Consider the following 11,598-nt stretch of genomic DNA (forward strand, 5'->3'; position numbering starts at 1 on the left):
TGGGCTGAGCTCACCCAGGGAAGAGCAAGTTAAGTGCATGATAGTTTGCAGGATAAGCTGATTTATTGTAGGGGCCAGGAGGAATAATAAGTACTTAAATATCTGCTTTAGTCTATATTTAAACAGCTACACAGCTACTTTGAATTTTCAGAACTGCTGTGTGCTGAGCTGCTTCTGTGAGATACAGACTGTTTGTTGAGCTGGCTGAAATACAAATTAAAGAGGTCAGCTTTGGGCAACTTTATTTCACAGTCCTGGGGCTGGTATTTAACGCGCACACACATTTCGTATGAGCATCTCATCTGAGTGCCAGGAACAGCGTACACAGAAATGAAGCATTGTCAGCCTGGCCCCTAATTTACAAGGCTTTCAGCCAGGCAAGTCCTTCCTGCAGAATGAAAGCTCTTGGCAAAGCAGAGTTTTAACCAGACGTGAAGGGTCACTCATCCTTTTGCTGTCAAACCAACCCACAGTAACGTGCAACCCCTAGGTGACACCTTCCTGAGCAGTGGCTCGGGTGGCCTCCTGCCACCGAGGGGGCTGTGCTGGAGGGTGATGAGACCATCTCCCTGTAGGGATTGATGTGACAGAAGAGGGGTGCGCACAAGGCTCTGGACCACGCAGTTTAAACACGTGGGTGCAGGGTTTGGCCCACGCAGTTTAAACACGTGGGTGCAGCCCAGGTGTGGTGGCGAGCGGAGAGGCTGGTGGCTGCAGCCCCTCTGTGCCCCTCTGCCCCGGAGCAGGAGGGAGCCCCTGGGATGCTGCATCCCACCGGCGCGCCTCTGACGTCTGCCTGGGGTCTGCAGGATCCCAGACTGGGGGGATGTTCCAACTCAGACTCACTTTTACTTTGCAGTTCCCTATTTCTGCCCCTCTCATGGAACAGAGCAGAAAGAGCCAGTGTAAGCGTGTCCCTTGCCGGTGGAGCTGGGTGGCACAACCTCGTGGTTAAAAATGCTGGACTTTGATGCCATTGTGGACACAGCACACGTTTTCTGTTACACCACCCTCTCCCCCACAGCAGTCAAAGCTGTTGTGCAGGAATCTCTAATGCTTTTTCTAAAGAAAAATTAATAGCTCTGTAAGATATTTTATAGACATTAAATAGAACAGTGAGTTGCAAAAGGAGTTTCGGGAAAAGCAGTGTTATAAAACCTGGTTTCCTGTGGTGTCTCTGAGGGCTTGTACTGCGGTTGAGCTTTCACTGCAGTCTTTCCATAGTGGAGGATCAAGTTTAGTTTTTTTCTCCTGCCTGGCCACCACTTTTCATGCAGCATAGGGGATCTTAATTACCCTGATATCTCACACATCCTAGTTTTTACTAAAATTGGCTGAAAAACAAATGTTAGTGGGGAAAGAAAGGGACTGTGGGAGTACCCACTCTGAGCATCCTCAGCTGAAGCGGCTCTCTGCTGTCGGACTCATCCACGAAGGATGAGCTAACACGTGGGTGGCAAACTAGGCCAAGTGCTCAGCTCCCGGGGCCGTCCTGGCCCGCAGCAGGAATGAAATCAGGGACACGCTGATCATTTTGCTGCAGAACCTGGCAATGAAGCGGGACGCGAAGCACCTGTGAGTGCGTGGGGGCTAGCAGAGCAGGAACTGTCCTGGCACCGGTGCAGATATCCCAGCAAAGATCCCAGGGGGATGTTGAGCAGAAAGGAGAGGGGGAAATCCAGGCAGTGACATAGGGAATTACCACCAGAGGGCACTTCCATATTGCTTTTGCTGAACAAATGGTGTTTCCTAGCGAGAGGCCAGCTCTGGATTGCCTGACAATGCACATCCAAGCCTGACTCATTGCTGGCACAGAGAGCAAAGGAAAGCACTCAAAAGGCATTTGAGAAATCATGCATGAATGGGAATTTACCAGCAAGATTCAGAGGACTGAACTTTTCTTCCCGACTTTTTCAGACAGGTCTGCCAGTGGGTCTCCACCCTGTGTAGTCTGGCAAGGTGAGCTTTGGGCTTTGACCTGTGTGGTACCCACAGGGCTTGGCACAGAGGAGAGGAGATCTTTTACACCTCCATCCTGCTCACTCTGAATATGTCCTGCCTGCTACTCATCACGAGTGCTGAGGAGACAAGAGTCACAGACCTGGCAGGGATCCTGGCTCAGCACCTGCTGTGATGCTCACTTGGGTGCATCTGTGCCCTGATTTTTATTGCAGAGCTGGGCAGGGATAGAAATATCCGTCTTCTAGGAGAAATCACAGGGAATGGGTAAGGAAGGAATTGGGTAGGATTTCAAACCAGTTCTGAGAGCTCCTCTATATCCATGAGGATCTGGTGCCGAATAAAGTCTGCAAGATGTGAGGACAGGCATGTACTGCAGGTGGAAAATCATGTTACAAGGATGAAAGAGAAAAAATTCCGTCCTCATTTTGAGAGCAAACCAGAGCACCCTGTTCATCACCCACATTTGTCTCAGGGAGGCATCCTGGGGCTCAGTAGTGGGATGCCCAGGGTCACAGTGCAGCTGCAGGTCCTGGTGCCATGCTTGGAGATCTGCTCTGAGCACAAAGAGCTTCATGAGGATCCTGGGGCCAAAGCAGCAAAAGCTGAAAGTGCTGTCAGTGTAGGTGATGGAGGACTGAAGGAGTGTGGTCTCTAGAGGGAAAAAGAAGAGTGCAGATCACAGAAAGCAGATGTGTGTTGAAAATGCTATTATTTGACTTTTCCAAATACCTGGAGAAAATGAATTTAAGTGCGCTGGGAGAAGAAGGGCCCCAAGGCTTCACCTATGTGCACTGAGAATCTCACCTGGGTGGGCTCAGGGTGATGGGAAGACAGGAGCAAGGCTTGCTTTGTGATGTGGCATCTTCCAGCATCTCCTGGAATGATCTCCCTGGTGATTCTCCTGCCTTTGAAGTAGCCAGAAGCCTGGGGAGGATCTGTGGCCCATCCTAGGCTTTGCAGCAGGATTTCCCAAGATCACAGAATCACAGAATCATTCAGGTTGGAAAAGACCCTTGGGATCATCGAGTCCAACCCTCAGCCCTACTCTACAAAGTTCTCCCCTACCCCACATCCCCCAACATCTCATCCAAACGACCCTTAAACACACCCAGGGATGGTGACTCCACCCCCTCCCTGGGCAGCCTATTCCACTCTCTGACCACTCTTTCTGGGAAACATTTTTCCCTCATGTCCAGTCTGAACCTCCCCTGTTGCAGTTTAAAGCCGTTTCCTCTTGTTCTGTCACTAATTCCCTGTGAGAAGAGACCAGCACCAACCTCTCTACAACGTCCTTTCAGGGAGCTGTAGAGAGTGATGAGGTCTCCCCTTAGATGCGTAATGTGAACTTTCGTGGCTATGGGAATTGCTTCCAAGGGACGTGGGACAGCAGCTTGTGAGAGCCACACACGTGCTGCAGCACATAGACACTTCTGTCTGGATGGGATATGGGAATAGTGAGTGAGGGTGTGGGGAGACTGCGTGGGGTTCCCATCTGTGAGGTTCTCCCACCACAACCTGCCAAGCGAATGCCCTCCTCACTCCGGTTGGAGCTCTGGGCTTTGCCAGGATTAGGTTCCTTAGTGCTCTCAGGTTTGGCTGATTACTTGCAATTAGCACTAATTAATGCCTCTTTTGACAGTGCCTTGTCTCTGCTTCTGTGTCTTGTCCTTGACACATCATGCTGGGTGCTGGACCCCATTTTGTCCTGAGGCACCTCCACTGATCTCAGCAGCAAAGCCAGAGCATTATTTTGGGGCTGCAACCTGTTGTCCTGGAGGCCCTGCCTGTAGGGGTTTCAATTTTGGGGGTGCTGTTGCATCTCAGCTTTCCTGGAGGCGCCCTGACTTCTTTCGCCCTGCAAAGCTGTGGTGCTGGGTGTGCTGTCCTACTGCTCAGGTAGTTTTGGCTTTTCCCCAGGACTGGGGTACTGAGAGCAATGTTACAGGGTCTCCTCAATGGGACTGTGGTGGGCACTGCTGGGAGGCCCTGCCCTTTCCCAGCCCCCTTGAGCCACCCTGAGCCCTGGGGCTGGGGTGATAAGGGCAGGCTGGTGGGAGCAGGATGTCTAGCACTGCCTGCCCCTGCTCTTGGCTCCACACGAGAACCTCAGGAAGTTAAATCCTGCTGGGAATTGGTGCAAGAGTGGTCTCACCAGAAGGTCCCATTTATTGAAGCAGTCTTACCCTCTGGAAGAGAGTGAGCTGGGGTGGCAGCAAAAGGTACTGGATGGTCTTAGGAGAGATGCCCTGCTTCCCTGTGAGCAAGCCCAGGAGAAACTGGGATATTGCATTGTCTGCAGGAATTTACCTTCAAGAGGGAAGGTGGTGCCTCTCCTGCCATGGGAAGTCATGGCCTCAGCACCATGAGCAGTTGGCCACCCCGGCCCCCACCTGCACACAAGTGTGCAGACACTGTGCAAACCTGGGTGAGCCACAGGTGTGGCGGTGGTGCCATGTGATGGCATGGGCTGGAGGGGACAGCCACATCAGTGGTTAAACCATTGCAGCAAAGGCTAACAGAGCCTCAGCTCCAGAGTCATCCAGTGCAGCTCCTGGTAAATCAGTTCTCCTACGTTTTCCTGAAAGCTTCTGTATCAGACTGCCAGGAGACAGAGGGGCTGAACCCAAGATTTTTGTGAATACCAGTGCAACTACTAAAGAATTGCCTACTAAACCCACAGTATTTTATAGCTGATTAATCTAAAAGGCTGTGTAGAAATTATTATCACGTCCTTCTCCCCAGGCTTGGAACCTGAGTACAGCAAACATAAACCTTGTAAATTGAGTTCTACTTTTCTCTGGGAATTATATAAATAGATGAGCATTTTATTTCATCTCACAACCATTAAATGTGTTAGGGCCAGGTGGAAGATCCGGGCAGAAATAAAGTGCATCACATCTGGGATGGGGCCTTTTTGTTGGGGGAGTTAGGTTGAAGTGATCGCACCATTTGTGGTCTTCAAGCACCGGTGAAAAACCTCTGTGCCAGCCAAAAGCTGTTGGGCAGCAAAAGGGAGGCCCTGTTCCTGCTGGGAGGTGTTGAGGAGCCAGGCACAGGGTTGTCATGGTAATGAAGTTTCATTTGGATGTTGTTGGGTTTAGACAGAACTTTGGTGGATCTTTGCACACATGCGTTGGCTTTGTATGTCCCTTTGGGTGCTCAGGACTGCCCAGGAACTGCCAAAATCCCCAATCCTTTGTGCTTTGGCTGGATTAGAACCCTGAAAAGCTTTGATATGTGTTTTTTCAATACTCACAATAGTGTGGCTTGGTGCCTAGTAAATAGCTGTTTAACAGCAGAACACAGTGGTCAGCTTCACTCACCCTTTAGAGGTGCTGAAATTGGAGACAAAGATTTAAAAGGCAGAAAAAAGAAAAGGATTAAAGAAAAGATGAAAGGAGGCAGAGTCAGACCAGACACAAGCACCTCAGGAGAAGGAAATCCAGCTGCTCACAGTGAGGAGTGCAGCTGGGAGTGGAGGTGAGGGCAGGGAAGCCTGCGGGTTGTTAGGGCTGGAGGAGAGGGACGTGCCAGCCTCATGGGGCATCTCTTTTCCCATCTCTGATGTTTCTGAGCACCAAAGCCCCAGGTTGCCTCCATTTCCTCCTACCTCCCAGCCCAGGCTGAGCACCTTGCAGGTCTCCTTTCTTCTCCTCTCCAAATTCATCTTGGGCACCCAGTGGCTGAGGTTAGAAATGCTGGTTTTGCACATGGTTTGCTCAGGATTAGCTACTAAAGCAAGTGAAAAAAACCAGCCTTTTACCTCATTTCAAAGCTATTTAAGCCAAATCACCACATTGTTTTGAGCAGGAAACCAGCTTTCCTAGAGTAGCAAGAGAAGCATTTTGTAGCCAATCTTCTTGGTTAGATGCTGGGACACGGCAGGAGGGCTGCACTCTGCACCCTGGGAAAATGGTCTTCCTCCAGCCTGGTGACGGGACAGTCCCCTTAGACCTGGGACAGCCCTGTAGACCTCTTAGGCTATGGCAAAGGAAAGGTGCTGAGCAAAGGTTTGACTAAACCATGGCTGGCAAAATACAGGTGTGTGGAGGCAGCAGGGCAGCACGTCCCGTGGCAGAGCCTGCTGCAGTTGGCCGACACGAGTGGGTGCCCCCTCCCAGCACAGCAGCTCCCAGAGCACCCCAAATGCTGATGGAGGGGCAGCAGCATGCCTGCACTTCTGTGCTGTAAATAATTGCTATAAACATTCTACTTGAGATCAAAGCCCATGTGCTGGACATGCACAGGAATCAGCGAGTTATTCCCTTCAAAATAGCAGTGTCATTAAAAAAAAAAATGGTAGCTAACTCTACTTTGCCCAAATGAGCAGGTTTTTCGAGAGCTCACATATGTGAATGATCCAAGAGGTCTCTGCTGTTATGCTGCTCAACAGATGGTTTACATTTTTCTGAATTACTGATTCCCATTTTGTGTCAGGGATCTGTCTGGACAAAATTACCTCAGAGTGCACAACTGAAAGGCAAAAAAGCCAAAAAGCCAGTTCTGCTCTGACTGGACCAGGGGCCCCAACCCAGCTCTGCACCACAGAGGGTCCCAGCAGGAGTGGGGCTGCCACTGCACTGCTTTCCTCATCCTCCTCTTCCTCAGGCATCACTCTCCTAAGAGACCTGGAGGTGCCCGAGTGCATCCAGCTTCACCCAGTAACAGTGATCCGGGTGCCTTCATTCAGGTCCGACGCTCCTGGCTCCACAGGCAGTGGCTATCTGTCTATCTGCCCATCGCCAGGGCTCGGGCTGCATCTTTTCCAACAATCTGCAAGGGACAGCTTAGGTCAGCGGTGAGCACATAGGGCCAGGCCACCCATTCTGCTCACAGGGAGCTGTGGCACAGGCTGAAATTTGCTGTTTGCCGCAGGTTTGCTTGTTTGACAAGAGACCTGAATTGCATGTGTTCCTGGCAGGACTGGGCTGCTGCCAAACTCAGGCTTAGGGGTGAGATGGGGTGCTGGGCCATCACACCAAGGAGTCCACAAGATGCCTCACTGGGCACATTTATGATGTGAAGCAAAAAGAAGAACTAGAAATTTATCCTACATCTGGCTTCCTGATCCATCCCTGGAAGGCTGAGTTCTCTCTGTCAGTGGGGGCTGGACAGCTGGGAGACACATGGGCCACCGGTTCTCCAGTCTGAGGTTCATTTCCTCCTCCCCAGAGGGGCTTGGCTAGCATGTGGGCTCTCCTGAGAAGCTCAGAGGTGTTGGCTATTCAAGCCATACACCTGGCAACCAACTACCCATTACAGGCAAAACTAGGGCAGAGACCATGTTGCTTGTAGGGAATGAGTCCGCATGAAGGACAGCAGAGCTCAGGCATCCTGCCCAGCATGCTCCCAGTTCAATGGCACTGGGTGCTGAATGATCCGAGAGCAGGTTATGAGTTGGGGCTGAGAAGGTCTCTTTCCTGCCTATTCCCCTTGACACCTCCTGCTGTGGCCAAGAGAGGTGCCAGGTTTGTTCCAACACATTGGCAGTAAGGTTTGATGGCCTTAAGGAGGACAAGTGTCCTGGGATGGGCAGTGGTGGTTGCCAGATGTTCCCACCAGCAGTCCCACATCTAACAGCTGTGTGCCCACAGCTGTTTCAGGAGGATGGACTAGGTAATCACTCCCACTCCCCAAAAAGCCATGGCTGGGCTGCTCTTCCAGCCAGGGGTTGCAAAGGCCATGCCAGTATCACCCTCCATTAAACTCTCAAGCTCCCTTCTTGCAGCTGCTGGTCAAAGCAATGTCTTCATCACAAGGTCTTTGGGGACATCAGCATCTGCTATGAGCCAGAGCAAACACATACAGGGTGGGGAGACACCAGTCAGAGGGGAAGTTGTTGCTATTGCTGCTAGAGGTGATTTTTGTTGAGGAGCAACATGGTCTTCCAGATGAATTATCTTGATTGGCAAAGTGAGGGGGAGCATGAGCATCACTAACAGGTGGAGATAAATCTGATCTCCTGCACTCAGAAAAGCTTCAAAGATCCTCTTAACACCAGGGACTGCTCACTCTCGGGGTAAAGCAGCAACTCCTGTGCTTACGGGGAACCCAGCAACCACGTCAGGCCACCGACTGCTCTTGTTACTGCTTGGAGGCCGTTCTGCCCCCCGGCTGGTGCGGCAGTGGAAAGTGTTGTAAGGTGCTTTTCCATGGCTGTTCCTGGAACAGACACTTGAGGCAGGTTCATTTTCATGACCAAGGTGAATAGCCTCAACTGGAAATGCTTTGTGGGATGCAAACTGCAGTGAAGGTTACAGTTATAGTTACTGTTCGTCTCACCCCACAGGGCAGGGAGATGGCACTTCAGGGGAACTCCTACTGTCAGTTTTAGTACAATTCCGTTCTTTGGGTCAAACCTCAAAGTGTTTACTCCTCCCTCTGGACAGCCCGGGTGTGATAGGTGCAGGCTAGCTCAAGGAAACACTTCTGGGAGTGAAGGGAGGTGCATGGAAACCAAGCACCTGTTGTATGGGCTGGGCTTTGCCATTCAGAACCAGCCCCTTCCTCTTTCCCTCTGTGTTTACAGCTCTCTCAAGGCATCCTTGTTGAGGGTCAAGCTCTTCTGAGCATCCACTGGCATCAAGTGCTCGGTGTAAGTGCTAAGAGGCTTTTGCTGCACTGCAACACGAAGACAGCTTCCCATGGCAGCGTCTGCCTGGCAGCTGCCCAGGAGCACCCTTGTCAAACTCCAGAGTGGCCAGAGATATTTGTGCACCAGCTCATCTGGGAGGTCCAGAGCTCACCAGGAGTCACACTACTCTCCTCCTTGCCCAACAGCAGAAATCACCATCTGTCTTTGCTGTGGCTTTTGATCCCCAGGCCAACTTAAATGCTAGGTGAGTTATAAAATAAAATACAGTAGGAGGCAAGCCTCTCCTACCCCTCCTGTGGGTAGCTACAACAAATGATCAGGTTGGTTTCCCATCTGAACAACTATTTGATGTTATTTGATGTATTGCTTCTCCCTTTTAAGCTCCTCTTTCCCCGCTTTTAGCATCTCCTTATTTTAGACTTGGAGAAACAAATCTGGTGTGAAATAATTCAAATTATGTCTTTACAGTTACCATGCTCTGCTGGGTTGAAAGGGAAGCTGTTTGGACATGGATCAAGTTCATGTTTATGCCTCCTCGTTGCAATTATGCATTTCTTGAACTTAAGAGCAGTCTCTACTCCAAACACCTACATGGCAGTACTGGGGAGCTATCAGTTGGCTTTCGAGTCACCTTTCCATGTGAGCAGTGGTGGTGGTGACAGCAAAAGTACCTGCTCTGGTTTCTTATGTCAGAAAATGCCACCCTGCGGCACTTCTGTTTTCTTGGATAACCTACTTTAGCCATTTCCAGAAACAATGGCAGGTTCTCTGCAATGCCAAACAAGCCAGCATCTAAGGAATTGTTTTGGTTGGAAGCCATCATATGAGGCAAAGCTGGTTCAAGTTGCTCTGAATCTGAGTTACTGGAGTGTACAAATGCAAGCAATTACTAAAAACACAAGTTTGTGATCATTGTTTCTGTCCGATGTTTCAGTCTGGTTTCTGTTTTGAGCATTACAATGAGAAGAGGAGCCACCAGAGGCAGTGGGACCAGAGCTACAGGCCTGTCCCCAGAGTGGGTCAGGCCATCCACCTTAATCTCTCCTGGCCCCTGTATTAAAGCCCCATTAGAGCTGCGAGGCTCAGCAGTGGGTTGAATCATTTCCTGAGCTTTGTTTGTAATTCCTCATGCTAAAAAGGGAGTGTGTGTGGGGGGTGGGGATGGGAAATAAAGCTAATGAGGAAATATTTTCTTCCAAAATAAGGGCTTTGCATGGCTCGGCAAGGTGCAGAGCAGCTGTTTCCAACTTCTTCTGAAGGACCAACCATTGGCCAGGGCTGGTAGGAATCAGCTTGGAGAAACATCTGTCCCAAATAAGTTTCCTGATGTTACTCAGATAAATGTAGCCATTTTATCAGTGTGCTCAATTTCCCCACAAACCAGAAAGCAAATTACTAGGAATATACTACTCATAACCACATGCTAGCTCTCATATGAGAAAAAGATGCCTATAAATGCATCATTCAGAAGAATAAGCGGAGAGCAGAATTATTTCCAATGGAAGCAGCACGGTGTGCAGCATGTTGTGATCGGCGAGCAGCTGGGGCTGAAAGGCTCGAGGAGAGCCGGGAAGGAGGTTGCAGAGAACTGGGGATGAGTCTCTTGAGCCAAGGAACCAGCGCCAGGCCAAGAGGGAATGGCCTCAAGCTGCGCCAGGGCAGGGTCAGACTGGCTCTTAGGAAGGATTTCTTTGCAGAAGGGGCTGTTGGGCGTTGGAATGGGCTGCCCAGGGCAGGGGGGGAGTCCCCATCCCTGGAGGGGTTGAAGAGTCGGGTTGAGCCAGCGCTGAGGGATCTGGTGGAGTTGGGAATGGTCAGGGTGATGTTCATGGTTGGGCTGGAGGAGCTTCAAGGGCTTTTCCAACCTAGATGATTCTGTGATTCTGTGACTGCACTGCAGAGCCAGGGAACTGAAATCCTGGACCTTTCCAAACCAGGGTGAGAGGAGTGGGAAGGGGGAGCGGGTGTGTGCCTGCAGTGGGGTCTGGCCTCAGCACTCCCCAGCTGAGTCACGGAGCAGCCAGCAGTGCCACCGTGGTGTGAGCACACGGGGAGGACGGGAATCCTGCCCTGAATATGAAGCATGAAATCCAGGTCCAAAAAAAATTTCAGATAGTGCATAATGTAAGTGTTCAGTGGGTTTTCTAACCAGAGAGCTAGTGTTGAGAGCATTAAGTAAAACATTAGGTGACTTAGAATGCTGTATAAGAAAGCCTGGGAAATGAGAAATGCGGGGATAGATCGCATTGCTTATAGTTTCATTTTTTCCCCAGTTTCGAACGCCTAAGAAAGAACAAGTGTATGCGGTGCTTGGAGGGAGACACAGTGTGGCCAGACTCGGCATTTGCAACGCCTGCCTGCTATTCCTGCCTGCTCCTTTTACAGGGCTTTCTCCATCCAGCCTCTCCCTCCAACTGCACGTCTGTGGCCTGCAGCCAGACCCCTGCCACCCCCCCGCCGGGCTGCAGCCCCCCTGTCCCATCCTGCGCCCCCGGAGTGCTGCAGGAGCCACGCCAGCCAGCCCCCCGGCAGGGAGCACCCCAGTCCTCTGCTGCTGCGAGGGGCTGGAAGCCCCCCAGAGTCTCCTTCAGCCTCAGTGCTGACCCAAAGCAGGGTCAGCTCCAGCTTCTCCTGCCCGAGGGGACCTGAGGGGCTTGGGCAGGCTCAGGGGGCCGGGAGCATGGGGCTCGGCACAGCGGGAGGCAGGACCAAGCCACGCTGGAACCGAGTCGAACAACTCGTTACCTTGAAGGATGATGTTTTACCTCTATCCCAACACTTTCTACTACCCCCCCCATATATATATACATATATATATACACATATATATACACACACATATATATATACATATATATATACACACACATGCACCAGGACTCAGACCAGCGAAAGCTGCAGCTAAGCTGTACCATTTGCCGCAGGGCTCTCGGTGCAGAGCATCCTGCTCTGGCTCAGCAATGTCATCAGCGGTTTGGGATAGGAAGGGGCAGTCTCATGACGTGGAGAGGGTTGGAAAACATTAGCTAGCACTCCTGTCA

This window comes from Strix uralensis, chromosome 14, assembly GCF_047716275.1.
Source record: "Strix uralensis isolate ZFMK-TIS-50842 chromosome 14, bStrUra1, whole genome shotgun sequence".
Lineage (NCBI taxonomy): Eukaryota > Metazoa > Chordata > Aves > Strigiformes > Strigidae > Strix > Strix uralensis.